The sequence below is a fragment of the Parus major genome, chromosome 19 (genome assembly GCF_001522545.3).
Source record: "Parus major isolate Abel chromosome 19, Parus_major1.1, whole genome shotgun sequence".
NCBI lineage: Eukaryota > Metazoa > Chordata > Aves > Passeriformes > Paridae > Parus > Parus major.
In genome coordinates this window covers 1770389-1788385 of record NC_031787.1, presented here as the reverse complement: position 1 = coordinate 1788385, position 17997 = coordinate 1770389, and the positions used below count along the sequence as shown (strand labels likewise).

Genomic DNA, 17997 nt, shown 5'->3' with positions numbered 1-17997 from the left:
GATGAGACCCTGGAGACAAGGGGTAGGAATGGGAATGTGATGCATTCAGAGAAGATCATGAAATTTGGTTTGTGATATGAAGGTAAAAGAGGAGTCAGAAGAGGAAGGAGCTTGCCCAGAGGTCAAGGCTGACCCAGTCTGGGCTGGTCTGGCAGTGGTACAGCTGTGACCCTGGGACTGACCTTCATTAGCTCATGTGTGCCTCAGAAGGCATTCCTGTTTTCTCTTGTGGTGAAACCATGGAAAAGTGGTGCTGCTGGAACACTGTGTAGAGGTTTTGTGTTGCTCTCTAAGGAAGTGCCCCCTAGGAAATATCTCATAATAAATACCTGTTTCAGCCATCACAGGTTGACTGTTTGTGGGCAATTCCTACCCTTGTTGTGGTTTAGTTTTATTTTGTATTTCATTTAAAACCTGTGTTTTTGGGAGAATCAGTGAAACAATGTCATCTGTGTACATATTCAGGGGAATGGTATTAGGACCAATAAGTACAATTTATTTAAAAATTAAAACAAACTATTATATAATAGAGTTCAAGAGGGTAGCAGATAACAGAGATTAATTAAACCACTAATTGTTATTCCTAAACCAGCATTTCTGAGGATGACAGCACGTGGTCTGGGATGGTCCTGTGGTCAGTTGGGGTCAGCTGTCCTGGCTGTGTCCCCTCACTGAGGGGGTGAGGAGCAGAAAAGGCCTTGGCTCTGTACAAACACTGCTCAGAGGAAATTAAAACATCCCTGAGTTATCATCCTGTTCCCAGCAGAAATCCAACACATGGTTCTGTACTGGCTGCTGTGAGGAGAACAAATTGTACCCAGGCCAAACCAGCAGAAGCTGTTAAGGTATAACACACTGAGGGTCTCACTGGACCTGCCTGCACCAGAATTTGGATCAAATTTCAGACACTGAGGCTCAGATGCAAGCAGAAATTCTGTGTGTGTTTTTACTACTGTTTCTGTCTGCCCCTGTGCCAGGCCAAGCCACAATTGTCCCATACTTACATGACAGAGGTCTCAAAAGTTCCCAGTAAAGAAAAAATGCAATACAAAACAATACATGCAGGTCACTGGAAATGAAGGCAAGTGAGGAAATCCAGATTTTGTGCTGAACAGGGGAATTTCTGGGATCTGTCTTGCAAGAAGCAGAAAGTGCTCTGAATAAGACCTGAATTTGTAAATGGAAAACCAGGTGGGAAGAGTGCTGAGGGAGAGTTTCCCCCTGTTCACCAGGGCTCCTGAGCTGTCAGTCAGGTCACACAATCACAGAATCACAGAACAGGCTGGCTTGGAAGAGACCTTAAAGCTCATTTTGTTCCAGCCCCACTGCCAACACACTCCACTGGACCAGAGCTCCATCCAGCCTGGCCTTGGACACCTCCAGGGGTGCTAAATGCTTTGGCTACCTGGTCTCTGTCCCACAGTGAAAAAGCCAAACTACCCATGACCCAAATTTTGCTGCCCAAGAGCTGTTTTTTCCTTCCCCAGGCCAAGCCAGCTCCTGTGGGACCTGCTGTGAAGGGACAGTGTAAACCAAGGCAGGAGGATGGTGCAGGTCACTGAGCAGGGAAGGGCATTCTTGCTTGAAAAGAAGTAGAAAGGAAGAGAGAGCAATTAATTATTTCCCTAAATCAGTGAAGTGATCTTAAAACAGCAAAACATCCCAGACTGTGGATTTTATGGCTCTTACAGAGCTCTATTGATGTATTTCTGGTGTAGATGTGAGAAAATGCTTTTACACAAGGAGAAAAGAAAGCTGGAGAGCAATTGAGGATTGACTACTAAATCAACAGAAGGCTTTCAGATGCTAGGAGTCAACAAATTACAGACAAGTGACTGCTTGTTCTTTTGTTGTTATGTGCTGTTGCAGTGTTTTATAACTCAGTACTACCAGCAGGCTTCAACTAAGATTAGAACCTCCTTGGGCTGCATTAGGTAGGAATTTTGAGGTATTTTTCTTCACAGCCATGAGAATCAGAATCTTTATTTTTCTCCTCACAAGACCAAATAGCAGAAGCTGTAGAGGAGACATGAGGTATCCCAGCCCTTCAGTGGTGTCAGGAGAGCTGGCAGTGCTGACCTTCTTTCCTCTATGTTTTCACTTCAGTTTTTATTTCAAATCTTGTGTACTCATGCCTTCAGCTGTTGCTTTGGTTGCTGAAGCTCTGGAGGATGGGATTCAGTAGGTGTTGACCTTGGTTGGAGGGAGCTGCATTTAACTGGAAGGCAGCACTTGACGTGTCAGCGTTGGTGTTACAGTTGTGGTTGTTTAAGAGAGATGCAAGGTTTGCAGAAAGATTAAGATCTTTTATAAATCGATCTGATGTGGTTGGGAAAGCAATTCTGGGCATGCCAGCCTTCTGTCAAATCATTCTTTCAGCCTGATGTCTGGATAAAGGTGGACAGAGGGAGCCCTCAGCCTGGCTCTGTTCCTGCCTGCTCTGAGGCCTGGGCCAAGTCCACTCCTCCTGTCCCAGGACTCAGTTTCCCTGTTAGAAGACACATAACACAACTGAATGTATGCAGGACTCCTGCTTGGTCTAAAGGATATCACCTTGATGTGTCCTTGGCACAAGACCTGAAATACCTTCTCTGTATTTTACACAGTCGTGCTCAGCAAATATTAACTCACTGGCTATGCTTTTCTAAGACTATAAAATCCATAAAATATAATTAAAATATGTAAATCTATTATATTATTTAATGAGTACATTGAGCCTTTAAAGTTTAAATTAAATGTAAAGTTGATACAGACATATTGCTATTGATTAGATATATTAATAAATCATTGCAGCTTTAGACAGAGATTTTTTCCATACCAAGTGGAAATATCTTTTCTCCATCATTTCATCCATCAGTTCTTACATTTATTCAGCCATTTAAAACTACTATGGAGTAGCAATGAATAACTGTGTAGCTTTTCTGCAACTAATATCCATTCTTTAGCATAATTACTTCAAGTTCTGTTCCCTTCTGTTGCTCTTTCTTGGAAGGCACTGCAGACCACCAGCAGTAAAAATGAAGCAGCACAATTAAGCTCCAACCCCTTCCCCTCACCATTTCAGTTAGATGTTACATCAGACACATATTTCAGGATTAATATCATTTTCTGGGATTGCCAGTACTGTGGAGTTAGAGCACTAAAACCTGACAGATTTGGAAGTCACCCTTACCTTCTCTGCCCCAGGCAAGGAAAATTTAGCAGTGCTGGTCCTGCACTGGGAAAAACTCCTTTACTCCTTGCATGCAGCTTGCTGCCTGCTAATAAACATCTATTAAGGGGGTAGAGCTATGTGAGCCCTAAAGTAGCAAGTGAAAGTCTTGCCAAATCAAGAAAATGGAAGGTAATACAGATGCCTGTGCTAAAGGGCTATCTTTTGCTGCCAAGCAGCTTTTCCTCTAGTTAAATACATTTTTCTTCAAATGTACTCTGCGCTTGTTTCATGCTGGAGGATTTTTTTCATCAGTGTGAAAAAATCAGGGTGCTGCTTTCCCTCAAGGGCTGGGTGCCAGACCCTGGGCAGCTCTGTGTGCTCCTCCATCCTCCTCCTGCCCTCCCATCCCACATCCCACCCCTCTCCAGAGCTGCTGACAGCAAAATCCAAAGGGTATTTCACAAGAGATTATAAGTATTTGAAACCAGAGCAAATGTCAGGCTGCTTGACAGCAAAAGATAGCCCTTTAGCACAGGCACCTGTATTGCCTTCCATTTTCCTGATTTGGCAAGATCACAGGCTTCAACCTCATTTAAAACCTTTTATCTGCATTTCCTTCCTGTAGGGTAGACATACATCTCCTCTCCCCTCACTTGTGCTGCACGGCTCACCAGCTGCATGCCAAAACTTCCCAGGGAAATATTCAGGAGATGAGAAGTCATCAGCAGCAAAGTACCAATTTCATGTCAGGCAGTGTGTCAGTAATATGAGATAAAACAGCTCTTTCACCTGCTTAAAACCCTGATGCCTGCTAGACATCAGGATCAGCAGTTCAAGAAGTTTGGTATTTTCAGGTACCAAGGTCAGATTCTTAAAGATGGGCAGGGAAGTCAAATGCACAAATAGGCATGAGGGGTGCAGAGAGGTAATGGTGCATATGAAATATGCAGTTCAATCACCCACTGGGTAATTGCTCTCAAGCATCCAGCTGCACCTGCAGTTCCCTGGTTTCCTTTTGGAATGACTTGTCTGTGCCTGGGTGTGTGTGTGTGTTTGGCACTTTTCTTCTCTGCACTTGAAGCTGTGGCCCAAAGCACCGTGTTGCTGTTTAGCACAGATTCAAGCTTCTGATTTCAAAGCTGCTGTAATTAGTGACTTGCAGTCAGTGTACTCTACCAATTCTCAGCCCACTGGGATATTACCAGACTTTATTGTTTCTTTCTGTCTTTGTGGAACTTCTGTAAATCTTTTCTTTGATAGCAGCTAGGGTTTCAAAGCTGCCCACGTTTGAGCCAGAGGAGACTAATAATGATCTAATTAGTGAAAGATGTTTTTCTCTGCATTGCTGTATTTTATCTCTTCCCCAAAGCCTTGTTGGGGCAAGCCAACCTCAGGCACCAGCTAGATCCCTTTTTTTCCTCTTGTGTTTGAGAAATACACAGACACATCTGTACACAGCCCATGCTGTTCTCACTTGAGTGTGTAAATCTTGAAAAATCTTCCCAAGTGTAACTTGGATTTAGGAAGTAGCTTTGTTATTCCCAGAAGATTTTTCTTCCAGCTAAGATTTGCTTCTCTAGCTCAAACCACAAAGCCACTTTAAAAGACTTCAGACTGTGTAAGCTGCAGTGTAGGACATACTTCTTATCCCCCAGTGGGTATTCAGTGCCCCTCTCCTCCTGTTTTTGCAGTTTCACTCTCTTTTTATTAATTAATGAGCTCCCTTAATTATTTATAGAAGCCTTAAAATGCACCAGGGTTGGATTGCAGTCTCTTCCTTGCCACAGGAGGGGCACATGCTCCTTCCCCAAGGCCCCAGCAGAGTCAGAGCTCTCCCTGGCAGTGATGTGCACTCAGGGGCTGCAAAGCCCTGCTGCACATTTGGGATCAGTGACTCTTCCTCTGCAGCTCTTTGGGACCAAAAGTCACTGGGCAGGGCCTTCAGCATCCTCTTGCTTATTGCAGGAGGGTGCAGGACAAGGTCTGTGGACTGCAGCTCTGTTTTCCTGTCCCCCTGACAGGCTCTCATGCTGCTTGGCCTTGCCATTACAGCAGATTGTTTTCTCCCTTTTTGCTCCTACCTAATTGCTTGCCAGCTTTCTCATTTCTTTACAAGAGCCATTAATGGAAGTATTTTCTTTTAGCTACTCCTTTGGCACATTTGTTTTACAAATACCCTGGAACACAACACCTCAGCCCAGCTTTGCTGTCCCTAAACCTTTGCAGTGCTGTCTCAGAGGTATTAAATTAGCCCCCAAAGGTACCTAAAGCGTTAAGCCTGACTCCATCCAGCCACAGAGATGCTGGACAGTGTGGGTGGAGGCACAAGAAGCATGACAGAGCAGGAGAAAAGGGAGCACTTCAGTGGCAGAGATTCCAGCTGGCGAGCAGGTTGTGCCCCTTTGTGGTTCTTTATGACCTTGTTAAACTGTCTCCATAAATCATGCCAAGTAATTAGAGACATAATTTAGAACTTAACTAGCATGTCACTATGAACATTTGCTATCTTTCTGTTTCCCTTCCCTCTTCCCCTCCACTGAGCTCCATGGAAAAAAAAAAGCCTTCAGAGGATGCACCTTGGGCAGTACAAGAGCCTGGCTGTGGCTCCACCCAAACACAGCCACACCTCCACCTTGCTCAGGAGTTTTTACACTTTTCTAAGTTTTGGTCCGTTTCCATATTGGGGTTAATTGTGCAATTTCAGCTTCAGGTTATGGAGTCCCCTCCTCCCAGATTGCTTTTAATTCACTGTTAATACTTTTGGGGCCTGAAGCTGCAGCAGTGTCCTTGGTTCTCAGGTGGAAAAGGATTGTTTTGTCTGACTACACCGTGAGGAGAACTTGCTAACCCTTTATATGAAGCCCAGAGTTATATAGTTATATAGCAATGCAGTAGAGAATCTGGGAAATGTGAAAGCTACAACTTGAGGCATCAGCAGGGTGAGATGCAGGGATGCACTGGTGCCTCCTGCCCGCTCACTGCTGGCTTTGAAACTCTGCAGGTGACAAATCAGCAAGATTCCCTTCAAGAAAACAGGGGTGTGTGCCCCTCCCAGCTTCTGCAATACGAGGAGCAAAGGCAGAAGGTCAGATTAACAACAGGTTTTTTTCCTGCTTGCCTGCCTGACCCAATGCATTCCATCAAGGTCAGAGATTTCTGTGTGAGAAGGTTTGATTTGGGTTTGCACATGGGTCCTCCAGTCATATTTCTAGGGTTAAATATTGAATGAATTATCTCTGGATTTTATCAATCCTATCTCCTTTGGATAATTTCTTACATAGTGCTGAATAAGGCCAATGAAGTCCCAGGTGCTCTGGGACAAATCAGGATTTGGCTCTTTACTGTTTAAATCCTGGACCCACAACTCTAAAGCCCACCCTGGGCTGGAGTGTGGCAGAGCCTTGCCTGGAGGTGGCTGACCCTGGAGCAGCACTTTACAGCTGCTGGCTTTTGTTCAAGGAGACAGGCTATTTGTTTAAAGAGCAGCAACCATGGTAATATTTCAGAGTCAAGTAATTAATTTCAGTGGGGAACAGGAATATGATACTGGCAGCATCGATGTGAGGCTCCCACAGCAATGCACCTCCAAATCTGAGCAGCTGGCATTCATCTCCTGTAGGCTCAGAGGAGAGGTGGCCTCAAATCCCCCCTCTCCAGCCTATTTCCCCCTCCCATCTGTGGACCCCAAAGATGCTGGTTATGTTTCCTGCAGGGTTTCAGTTATCCCTCAGATCTTCAAGTCAAATGGGGGGAAAAAAATAATAAATAACTGTGCTTCACTGAGCCAAGGGAGAAAGAAAAAGATGAGCTATTCAGAAATATCAAATGCAAATATTCACTTTGCCCCATCCCCCCAACATTGGTTATTACTGAAAAATTAAGGAAGTTTGAAATGCACTTTGCACACAGACTCAGCATAAATAATGCTACTTTGCATTTCATCAGCCTTATTTTCCCTATGGGTTCTCTGTCATTTCTCATTTAGGCACCACAGGGATGATCAGCTTCAGAAAGAGGTTGAGATGAAAGGTGCCAAAACACAAGTGGGTAAAAAAAATTCCTGGTAGTCAAGAGCTATCCAGAAAACTTTCCACTCCACAGGTTCATGAGCATTGAGAGATTGAGTCAGGCTGTTTTTTTAAAAAGGAAAACTTTTCTCTATCAAGAGTATAAAGATTTTATGAAGTAATAATTTGCTTTTAAAGTATTTACCATCAATACTTGGTGACATTTGATGTGATCACTGTGAGACTAGGAATTCCTGTGGAATTGAAATGGACACACAAGGAGCACAGGGAAGCCTTTCTTTAAATGGGGCTTGTAAGAGAAAATGCAAAGATTAGTAACACTAGACAAGTGATTAAAAATACCTCCACAGCAACAAAAAAGGGATAAGGTGAGATCAATTCATATCTTTTCAATACAGTCTGCTACACATAGGTGTGCACAGAATAATTTTGGGAAAGGTGAAGCAATATTCCAACAGCTAAATATCACCATTTTATTTGTTCTGTGTTCAATGATCTTCCAAAAAAGGATTCATTCAAGACATCTCAGTAATACAGAAGAGCTAATCCACAGTGGTTCAGTAAAAGGTCACTATACTGCATCCTCCAGAGGAGATTTATATACCTCAGTATACTTGCATTTGTTTTCTTATTTGACTGTGTTTATTCTTTTGGAGAGCAGTGCATTTTAGGTCAGTATGAGGAGCCTTTGAAAACTTAGAGGGGCAGGGAGGGGTGTCTGCCTCTCTCAGGTGCCTGCCCAGTCTTCAGCAAGGCCAAGCAGAAACCCTGGTTTCTCCAGAAATCTGCATGTCAGCCCCTTAAGACCTCATAAAACTGCTTCTGAAGCAATCTCTATAGGGCTGGCTGCTCAATTGTTTAGTTTAAGGACTAGCTCAGAATAATTTAGCAGCTGACTAAGAGAGAAGCCAGTTATGCTGCTCCAGAATTGATAATCCATAATGTTATCCACATGTTATTGCTATTGTGGCAGTGTTGAATGGTGGGTATGAAATAGCAGCAGCATTTTTGACTGAGCTTGGCTATCTGTCATCTTGATTTTGTTGGCTCAATGATAAAATGAAGTGCTATTTGAAGCTTTGCTGGTGTCTTTCTGTCATAATGAAACTGCCTTATGCTAAAGATATTCCAAGGAAGGAGAAGCTGTAGCCCTGGTGGCCACTAACTCTGAGATAGATGAGAAGACATCAGATTAATTTTTTAGCCACTAAAAATAATTGCTGTCCTGCTTTCACCAGTTCTGTTGCTGAAGCACAGGGGAAATGATGGAATGTGCTGGTTACTGTTAACATAGCATAAAACAGAGCTGTGCTTCCTGTCTGGAGCAGTTTCCCCTGTGTGTGATCCAGGTGTGATACAGACTGTGAGCTTTATTTCCTGACCTTAACATGATTCAGGGTTCCAGAGGCAAATAACCCAGTCACCAAATGTATCTGTATCAATTGACCCCAGCACTTCTGTCCTGTCCTTTCACAGAGGTATTTTTGATTACTTAAGGGGTTATTCTTCATGTGACCTTCTTCCCTGTACCAGGCAATATCTTTCATATTTTAGAAGATCTCATTCTTCCTCATCCACTGTCTGATTTCTCTCCCACTTGGTGCCACACACATTTTAACTCAATGGTAACAATTCCCACGTGCTCAGAATGGAGTTTGACATCAGTGAGGCAGTAATTCCTGTCAGGACAAATCCTAGCAGAAGGAAACTCTTGGTGAGTTCAGCCATCACCATGAACACTTCACACTTCCCTGCACCCTCGGAGCTGTCCAACAGTAAAAATGTGGTGGGGATCTCGTGCTCCTTGCTGGCACAGGGGGGAATTTATATTAAAATTTGTATCAAGGGAGCAGCTGCTCACTGGTCACAGGCTCCTTCTGCAGAGTTTCTCCATACAGGAAGAAATGGGGATGAATCTGTGGCTCTGGGAGCACGGATAGATGGGAAAATGCTGGTGCTTGCAGTGGGTTAGATCCAAACCATGACAACATTTATTTACCACAATGAATCTATACTAATAATCTGAAAGTGCTGGGTGGAAAGGAGTCTTGTACATCTATGGTAGATAACATTCATATTTCAAGAGAAATGTGGGCAGATCTGCCAGCAGAATGCTCAGTTCAGTACTAGTCCAGGTATTTTATTGTTAATAGAAGCCAGTTGATTAACCAAGAAAGGAAATGTATCAAGAATTGGTGCTGAATATAAAAATGAAGTCTCTGCTTTTTTGGGTGTCTGCTTGGTCTCATTTTTTAGGACCAAGAATGAGGGAATTTATATTAAAATTTATATTTAAGATTATTAAAGCTTCTTCACAGACTGCAGATATTAATATCTAGACCATGGTAGCAGATAATCTCCCAGCAGGGAGTGGTGTTTGAACCATGAAATGTCAGTGTTCAGTTGTAGGATGAATGAACTCAGGGCTTTGTAGATCCGTGTAGGAAAGTTTAAGTTCTTACTTGTGAATAAATATAAAATATTAATTATTGAAGGATATTTTAGAGGGAATGTAGTCTGTCAGTGGATGGTTGTAAAGCAGCTGCCCCCTGCCTTCAGAGGAAACACAATTATAAAGGAATTGTAGTGGGTAAAGAAAAAATGTATCTAATATATTTTGAAATAAAAATAAATCCTTAGAAATTAGATATGGCTGTCAATACTCTGAGAAAATCTCTAACCAAATTAATGCCATGATAAGTATATTTGTTGTGGGTTTAGTGGATTTTACAAGAGAGGCACGCCTAAGAATTTGTAAACACTATTTATTAAATCTGATGGAGGGGAAAATTTAACCATATGGTGGTAAGGCATGGAGGGAGCATGCTCTGGCATGCAAAGCATTTCATTAGCAAAGTCACTGCTCTTCCAAAACCCACTGGCATCAGGGAGGATGTTGTTCCCCTTGTAGAGAGACTGGTAAAGTCAGGAGATGGGCTGGGGAGGAGGAGATGGGCAGCAGGGATGAGGGAGGCAGCACAGCCCTGGCTCTGGGCTCTGGGGAAATTCCCCAAAGGCTCCAGGCTGTCCTGCTGCTGCTCAGCTGCCCTGAGGAGACAGGGAGGACACAGTGGAGGAGCTGGAGGAGCTTCATCTTCCCCCCACAGGCCCTCCTTGGCTTGAGCTGATCCATCAACAAAGCGCTCACAACCACAGAGCTGAGCTCCCAGGTTTCCTTCTCCAGGCAAGGAGCTTTGGTGCTCTCTTCAGCTACTCCTCACTTCTCCCAGAAACCTTGTCCTGGCAGTTTTTCCTCTTGTGCATTTACAAAATCCTGCAGCAGTTTTCCACATATGCCATGGACACCTGCAGAAGTGTGGGGGACCTTTCTGTGCATGTGAAAGGGAGAAAGAATGCAGAAAGTAGAGCAGTTTCTCTCAAGACATGAACACACATTCACACAGTGCTTAACATTTCTTTTCCTCCAGGATTCATTCTCCAGTTCACCTCCTTTCTAATGTTTTATTTAACCTTCAGTTAACCTTCCTCTTTAACCATCTGTTTGCTTAGTGACTTCCATCTTCTCACCCTCAGTATTCCCTTCAGCAGTCGCTGCTTTATTACACCTTGCATTATCACTCCTTGCTTTATCACACCTTGTTTCTTCCTGCACCAGAACCCCATCTCTTTCCAAAAGCAAGGTGCAGCTGGTTGCTCCATGGAGCTGGCTGTGGTATTGTATAAGGACAGGCTCCTGGAGCTGTTGGTGTAATTCCTAAAGCCCATGGCTAACTAATTTCCAGTCCCTAATTAGCCATGGAGCCCTTTTTTAAAGCAAGGTAACACCCTCAGACACACCTGGATGGTGTTGCAGCGGAGTTGCTTGAGGAGATTTGCAGCACTGCATCTCATTTGTTACTGGAGAATTATTGAGGGATTTATGGCATTTCTAATAGTTGATATGATCAACTTCCATTAGCAGATAATCACAAATGGGTAAGATTGGAAGGGACCACATCTGATCCAACCTCCCTCCCCACACAGATTCAAGATCCTGATTCTTGTGCACGAACCTTTAGGGAGTGCCTTGGTCATCTGGGCCCAGGAGCAGTGACAACACTGGAATTTACACACTTAATCTTTGTTTTCTCCTTAGTTTTCTGTGCCTGTACTAAATGGCAGGGCAAGGCTATGTTCCTAATTGTACTCTGTAATTTCCAATTTACTGTTTAAGTGGTGCAGGTGCAAGAGGGAAAAACTGAAATGGAGAGAAGCACAGCTTTGCCTAGGGCAGTCTGCTGAAAATGAGGAAGAACGAGGCACTGAATGAAAGAAAATAAAAATTGCAGGTATTAGAAAATTGGCCAATGAAGAAGTCTTGAATTCCAGCTGTAAAAAAAAAAGAGAAAGGGCTTTCATTCTTTCCAGTTTCAGTGTGCTATCCTGCAGATGAGCTCTGTGTATTATGGTATATTATCAAGTTTGAACAGTAATTCTACATGATTGTTCCTTAAAAATTGCTATTGATGCTTTTGGTTAACTCACTTTTTCACAGCTCTGCTGCTACAGAGCTTGTGGCTGTGAGGAGAATACTGAACCATTCTTATGCTGGCTGCTGATTTGAAAACTGTCCCTGTAAATCTGGAGAGATGACAGAGGATGGCTCTTCCACAAAATACTTTGTAGGGATCCAGGAAACACATTTGAAATTGTCATACAATTCCTAAAAACATGTAAAATTCTGAGAGTAGAATTGTTTTCACTCCACAGCAAAGGTGTGGGGGTTTTCTGATGGTGCCAGGGTCACACAGTGCCAGGCACTGATGTAAAGGGAGGTTTCCTTGTGCTCTGAGTGGGGTGGATGGGATCAATATCATTGCTGGTGTTGGGAGGAGGAGAGAACACATCGTTGTCTACTGGAAATGAGACTTTTGTTATGAGGAATAATGTTTGTTCCAACCAGCACATCAAACTCAACCTTAGGCTGACCCAGGTTAGGTGGGTGAAACCAGATTTTGCATTCCTGGGATTTTTTGGAGCTGACACCTTTAATATCAAAAGGTCCAATGATAGTCTGACCATATAAAGCCTGATAATATCCTTTTCAAATGCTCTTTGGGAAATATGAAGTGCCTAATCCCCTACTTTCTTCATTAATTGTAAATTTAATTTGTGAACAGCTGCATGAGTTCAAAATTCCATCTCCTCTGATGAATACAGAACAATTAAGGTTATAAGTAGAAATAATTTATGGGATATGTCAAAACCAAAAATAGATTTACATAAAACTGTATTGATTGAAATGTAATTTCATCAATCTGGAGGATGCTCTGGATAGTATTCAAGGAACCTGGAGATGAAAAAGATGGGAAGACAACATAAACTGAACATCTTCATTTGTGAGGCAACTAAAACATATCACTGAATCTCAGCTGCTATAATAATTCCCTCCCTTCTCACACTGCTCCACAATACTGACAAATCTAAATATGAAGAAGAAAAATGTCTGTAGAAAGCTGTTATTTTGCTGCCTGAATTGTGTCAAGGAAGTGTAAATATAATCACATTTTATCCTCCAATCTGAAATGCATTTCAGTTGCAGAGATCATAATGCAGCTTGCCTTGATTGATAACAACTCCCTTGTTCCCATCAGTAACACAGTGAGGAGGGGAGGAAGGAGAAAGATCAGCTCATGACAGAATTATTGGGCAATTCACTCAAAATCCTGTGTCTGTTTGTGCCAGGAAGGGAGAACACACCCCAAAAGTTTGTGGTGAGAACCAGACCATTCTAAAGGAAATTCTTCCTACAATTATTCAGCTGCAGAGGCCCAAGTGGTACCCCAGGATCCAGGCAGCAGGGTTACCTCTCTGAGTGATCCATAAGAAGTTTGTGATTTTCTTGGACTTGTTATGCATAAACTAATTGTTTATGATAATTTGTGGGTGATTCTTGGTGCTTTCAGAAACAGATGAGAGTGGGTTGGTAGAGATTCAAAGCACTGGGTGCCCTGGTCAGCTCTGGAAGGGATTCTTGTTCCTTCTGGCTGCTTCTGAAGCTGAGCTGTTCCTCCCCTGCCTCCTGCAGCCCTCCAGCACAGCTGTGCTCCCAGAGTGGAAGTTTTGTGTATTTGTTGTGCTGTATTAGGAGCAGCAAAGCACCACACAGACTCTCTCAGCTTTGGTTGCACGAGAGAGCAAGTTTTCTTATTCCAGATCTTCTTTTATAGATGGGTCTGAGATGTAAAACTCTTGTTGGTCACTGAACCAACACATCACCATCGTTTGGTCAGCTGGGAACAACAGCCCTTGACTGTTTCTTGCAAGTAAACAATAAACAACACCTACCAACGTTGTTTTCCTTCTTCAAGGACTGTTTGGGTTCCTCCTTATGATTTCCCAGGCCAGTCTGAGAAGGTTATGTGACTTGGTTTCACACAGGCTCAAACCTGAAGCCTAAAAATCTCTGATTTGACCATTCCCACCCCTGTTCTGAGCCTGGCTGTGTGAGCTGCATCCCTGCTCTGCTCTCCTGCCACCTCCCCAGTGGGAACAGCCCTGTCCCTGCAGCAGACACCAGCTCTGCTGAGCAGCACATGGGGCACTGCTGGTGCTGAGCAGAGCCAGGGCAGTGCTGAGAGCAAACTGGGTGGGCTTTGGTCTCCTCTGGCCCCTCACTTGATTTATTTGGCAGCTGGAAACAGCGTGAGTGACAGCTCAGGGCAACAGTGGAAGAAAGATGGAGGGAGGAATTGCTGGTGCTGTCTGTGCTCTTGTCCAGCCTCCTCTGTGCGTGGTCATCCAGAGAAGGAATGGCTGATGTTTGGCACATCCACAGCTTTGGAATCTTAAATGAGTCCACACAGAGCCTCAAGGATTGTAAATTAAATCCCAGACTGGAGCTGTCTCCTGGTTTTCTCTCATTCCAGTTCTTCAGAAAATGAATTCCTAACCTGATCATCTGGCCAGCAACTGAATTTTATCCTTGTGCTTCCTGCTCACACAGCTCCATCCATTTCCTCTGCCCTCCCCAGGCGTGACTCTGCAGTAGCTGGCAGGGCTGTGAGAGGGAGCAGAGTGTCTGAGCTCCTGGGACTTGGGAGCCAGCCAAAAATGACGCATGTGGAGACTCCCCTCCACAGCTGTATCCTTTTCAAAGTGATGTTTGTAGCAGAGAGCTACAAAAGTGCTATTATGTTGTCTTGAGTGGCTATGTGGGTTGCATTCTAAGAGCAGGGATTAAATTTTGCCATCACTGCCCATGAGCAATTTGCCATTGTGTGGAGAGCAGCTTTCAGAGCAGGTTATTATTGCTGTCTGCATGGCATGAAACCTGAAACAGCACTCCCAGCCTTGGAAGAAAAAAGATAATCCCTTTTCCTCTGTTGTTGGCATTACTGTCTTGGAAGTCAGAGAAATGCAGCCCCTCCTTCTCCTGTGCTAATGATCCTTTGCACAGTGGTGCTGCTGTTTGCTCCTGCTGCATCCCAGGAAATGCTGGGATGGATTTGGCTGTTCCCTCTGGAGGGTTCCAGCTGATGGAAGGCTCTGTCTGCCCAGAGATCCCATCTGTGCACAAATGAGCAGTGACAGCCACTTCTGGGGCTGGGAAGTTACCCAGCAGGTTACAGAGAGCAGAGCAAGAGCTAAACCCCTTAAAGCTGTATTTATTGTTGTTACATTAGGGGTCAGACATAAGAGACTGGCTTGCTAGAACAGAAATTTCTAAATAAAAGAGATATTTATCACCTAGGGCTGTTTTTTCCATAATTGTTTTATAGGCATGGCCAGAAGTTTAAAGCTCAAGATGCTTTGAAATAAAGCAAACCCCATTCCTTTCCATTTCTCATCCCACTCCATCTCTCCCCCAGTCACAATCCAGATCACAGAAATGCTCACCACTGCCTCTCAAATTAGTTTTTTTTTTCTTTCAGACAGGCAAAAAGGCTACACTTGAGTGCACACTGTATTGGAGAGGTACTACTATATATGTTTTCACTTTTTGGTTTTCCATTTTTCTCTAACTGTTCATAATACTTCCAATTAACCCCAAATTTCAATCCTTTTCCTCATTATATAACAATTCAATTGATAGTCAGTTGACTCCCACAGAATAACTTCATATCTGTCTTAAGCATCAGCTTGATACCAAAGTAAATTTACCATTAAAATGTATTCCAGTCATTTTTTCTTTGCCTGATCTTCATACTGAAGGAGAATTTGGCTCTTTGCAGAACCAGTGCTAATGGAAATCAGGTGCCAGTTGTTAACCCTGTCCTCTCAGGTCTCCTGTGTGGAGATGGAGACCCCCAAAACCCCATGAACTCACACAGCAGGCTCTCCCTTCAGCACCTTGCTGTGATGTTGGTCAGGGCCACAAACAGGATTGCAGAGATTGGTTTTCTCTGGGAATTCTGCCTCTGTCAAATCATCTTTAACTGGGCCACGTGCTGGGGGAGGACGTGCACTGAGCCAGCACAGGCACCTTTGCAGCACTTCCATAGGAAACAAAGCTCCAGCAATGTGATTGGATTGACCTGCTCTTTGGGGAGCTCCTGGAATTTAATTAGCACTCTGAGAAGCACTTGGTGAGTTTAGGACACAAAAACATGACTGAAATATCTCTGTTTCCATGCTCAAAAAATCTGCCTGCAAATTAAATAACCACGTGGCTTTTCTGGTCAACATTTGTGGGTGAAGAATGGCAGTGGTGGAGGAGGGAAAGGCACTGGTGCCTCTCTCTCAGGTGGGGCTGCCAGGCTGGTGCTGTGCCCTGCCAGCCCCATGGGCAGGACATCCCAACCAAGGGACAGCTCAGGAGGTGCTCACAAGGAGCTCTGAGCCAGTTTCAGTGCAGGAATGAAAGAATCCCCCTTCCCTGCTGTGGGGACTGAGAGCAGGGGCTCTGCTGTGCCAGCAGAGCAAAGCTGTTTATTTATTACAGCAGTTTGCCAGTATTTATAGGTCACTACATTTGTATAAAATTTTCCATTTTTGCCCCAGTCCCCTTAGAAACACAATCTTCTCGATTATCCCTCTTGTGCTGACGTCCTTGTTCCATCTTCCCTCATCAGACAGGTCAGAGTAACCAGACAGAACATTTTCACTTCTGTTCTTGCCTGGAGCTTGTCTCTCCCACGGTTTGCACTGCACCAGGGCCAGGTTTGCAGAGCTCCCCAGCTCTGTAGCTCTGGGTTTCCACACACTGCCTCTCCTGCCAGCTGAGGGGCTCTCACTGTGTTTTGGGGGACAGGAGTGCAGTAATCTGCTCTGTGCTGTCCCTTGCTGGAGATAAGAGCCAGCAGTGGGGGATGTAAATGGATTGCAGTGGCTGGACACAGCTCTGGCTCTGACTGACACCAGGGACAGGCTGTGGCTGCACTGCGTGGCACAGGAGATTCCTGTGGGTTTTCCATCATAAATTTTTCTTTCTTTACCTTTTTCCCCCTCTTCCCTTTCTGTGAGCAGATGAAACATGCACTTAATTTTCAGGAAAGTGACTGCTGTGGTAGCAGCTGTGGGAAATCAAATGCACAGCAGGCCCCCGTAATTCACAATAATTTTGTGTAGCAGTTTCTGATGATGTGATATCAGGTGAAAATTATCCCTGCTACTTTCTCGTGTCCTACATCTTTGAACTCCAGCCTTCTTTTCCACTGGCATGTGTGCCTAAGGCTACCAGATTATTGACAGGGGAGAAGAAGTAATATCCTAGATTTAGTTCCTAAATCTTCCTTGTAAACATATTGCTGGGGATGCACACAGGGTGCTGCTGGAGACTCAGCAGCAAAGACCATTGCTGTTAGCCCTTTAATCTCCACTGGTTTTATTTATACACACTCTTTTGCTAAGAAGCATCCATTCTGAGCTATTACATTTACCCTCAAATGGGTTAGTTACTTGTGACGAGATAAAAATGATAATGATATCTCTGTGTCACAGGATTTTATTTTAAATGAAAGATCTAACGTAGCATATCATGTTTTATTATTGCTCTAAGTTCAGTTATTAGTATCTGAGGAGAGGCAGCCTTCCTCCCCTGTCTCCATTCAGGCTGTGCAGCTGGAGCTTGGCTCAGGGTACAGGAGGGGATGAACAGGGGCTCCAGCTGAATTTACCACTTAAATTTAAAAGTTTCTGGGAAATGAGTTTGGAAAAATGGGTTCAGGATGCTTATCCCCCATCAGGCAGTGTACACCTGGAAGACATGACACCCAGAGCTCCACATCTCCTCCCCAGGGAGGAGAAGGCCTCCAGGAGGGGCTTTGGAGCCTGTTGTGATGGGAGCAGAAAAGCCCTAAGGCTTCTCTGAGGGACCCCAAGAGGCCAAATGGATGTGCACTGACATCACATCAAAGGGTCTCCTGCCTTCTGCTGGCAGAGGAGCAGGGTTCTGGGATCAGAGTGTGGGCAGTAACATCAAACTCCTGAGCAAGGGCGGCTCAGGAAGGGAGGGAGCACAGGGTTGTAGGTACAGAAGATATTGGTGAAGGGTGAAACCTGCAATCTGAGACATCATTTCCATTGCAAGCCATCAAATGGGGCTGTTACAGCTTGGTTTGAAAGAACCTTTAAATATTGATGATGATTCTGCTCAGCAGAGCATTGCATCTACCGAGAGGACCCTGTGAATCTGGAATATTTAATGCAATCAGCTGGGATGTAATGCACAATGTGCACCACCTTGTTCAGCCTGTGCATTTAATCACTGCTCTCAAAAGGCTGTTACCTGCAGTAATGCTGTGCCAAGTCTAAAGTGGGGAACAAAAACTCTGTTTCTCAAGGGAATAGCACAGTAGCTCCTTCTGTGGTTCTGGCTCCCTCTCAGATGTATCCTCAGAAATGAAGTTGTACTAAATAGTACAGAGTTCATTT

At 44.1% G+C, this 17997-nt stretch overlaps 1 long non-coding RNA gene across 2 annotated transcripts in view; it reads left to right on the top strand.

The window, feature by feature from the left end:
- The window catches only part of LOC117245304, a 47373-nt gene that overhangs the window by 15291 nt on the left and 14085 nt on the right, over positions 1-17997 (top strand). The window contains exon 3 of one of the 2 annotated variants that reach the window (XR_004499885.1): positions 14052-14420. The exons of the other annotated variant lie outside the window; for it this stretch is intronic. This is a non-coding gene — a long non-coding RNA (uncharacterized LOC117245304). Of the gene's footprint in view, positions 1-14051; positions 14421-17997 lie in introns of those variants that run through there. 2 annotated transcript variants of the gene reach the window in all.